This window comes from Bos javanicus, chromosome 4, assembly GCF_032452875.1.
Source record: "Bos javanicus breed banteng chromosome 4, ARS-OSU_banteng_1.0, whole genome shotgun sequence".
Taxonomy (NCBI): Eukaryota; Metazoa; Chordata; class Mammalia; order Artiodactyla; family Bovidae; genus Bos; species Bos javanicus.
The window spans coordinates 13,250,141-13,251,923 of NC_083871.1; positions in this window are offsets into that span (position 1 = coordinate 13,250,141).

The following is a 1,783-nucleotide window of genomic DNA, read 5'->3' on the forward strand; positions in this document are numbered from 1 at the left end:
GCGGTACCGCCGGGCCACGCGGGCTGCGCTCCGCCCCGAGCCACCCTGCTGGCGAGAAGCCGGGGCTCCGCCCTCGACCCGGCCCCTGGCCTTTGACACCACAAACCGACCTCCTCAGACACCTTCCCTGGGACCAGGAGCCCACCCCGCCCCACCCGCCCCAGGTTAGATGACACTTGGAATTCCTTCACTTCCTTTCACTGACAGCCCCGCAGGAATCTCAAGCAGCTCTCAAGCTTTGCTTAGTTCCCACTTCCCAGACGTTCCTTCCGTCCTAGTCCTGGAACTTAGCTCCTAGAAACTTATGAGGGACAGTTTTAAAGAGTGTGTGTGTGTGGTGGCGGGGGGTGGGGGGTGGGTCGGGGGAGGAGGGTGGTATTTTTATTATTACTACAGGAAAAGATACTGGGTCATGTCTTGTAAATATATATTGGAATCACTATTTTTAATAACAGTATATAGATGGGAGGAGGGAAACATCAATTTTCTAAGTAATGCTTCATCCAGACTATGCTGTGCTCAGTCCGGTCACTCAGTCGTATTCGACTCTTTGCGAACACATGGACTGTATGTAGCCCGCCAGGCTCCTCTGTCCATGGAATTCTCCAGGCAAGAATACTGGAGTGGGTTGCCATGCCCTCCTCCAGGGGAATCTTCCAAACCAGGAATCAAAGCCAGGTCTCCAGAATTGTAGGCTGATTCTTTACCATCCAATCCACCAGGGAACAAGTGAGTATGGCTGAAATAAGCTTCTGATGGTTGCTGGTTAATTGTCACCCTACATTATGTAGGCAGAAATGGTCACAATTGCAAATTTTCAACAGACATAGGTCTTATTAACAACGAGTAAATAAAAGCAGATGCCAGTTTCTCACCTGTAATACACCCCAGGGGGGGGAAAAAAAAAAAAAAGATCCCGCATTTCCTGTAGGGCTTCCCTGGTGGCTCAGCAGGTAAAGAATCCACCTGCAATGAGGGAGACCTGGGTTTGATCCCTGGAGAAGGGGACAGCTACCCACTGCAGTATTCTGGCCTGGTTGCAAAGAGCAACTTTCACTTTCACTTTTCAGTTTCTGTATGTGAGTGTTTCTGATTCCGTCTGAGAGATATTAAGTTGTGTTGCATGGTAGATAGAGAGTTACATAGTTGTCCTTTGAAAGCCCAGGAGGGTTACCTTTTGTGTGTGTGTCATGGACTTCTCTGGCTGTAGTGAAACTATAGCTACTTTCCTAGAAAAATGTTTGTAAGTGCATACAATGAAAGTACTAGTTGCAAAGGAGGTCAATTACATTCAAAAGAAATCATCAAAGTGTTCTTTCAGAAGTTTGTGCTACAGTAGTATAGCAGTGTAATGTGTGCTACATTGTTAACACATTAAATAGCAAGGTGTAGCACTGTTCTTTCAAGTAGTAATGAGCATAAATGTTGTTTCAAGAAATCTGTAGCACTATAATGAAATACTGATCATAACTCTTATTTCCATTAGTAACAAAGTCACAAGTATTGCTAATGCTTCTGGAACTTGTTTCCTACTTTCGTAATTGAAAGCAATCCTTAATTCCATTAGAAACCAAGATACTTTCCCCTCATTCAAGATCACAAACCCTCCATAATTCTATATATGGACCATCTGGATTAAGAATGTGCCATAGTTACCCTATGACTGGGTGGGATCTCTTCTTTAGGGAGGTTTTTTTTTTTTTTTTTTAATTGTCTGTTTGAACACAAATACCCTGATACCGTGCTTTTTTGTTTTTTTGTTTTTTTTTACTTTTTGGCTGTG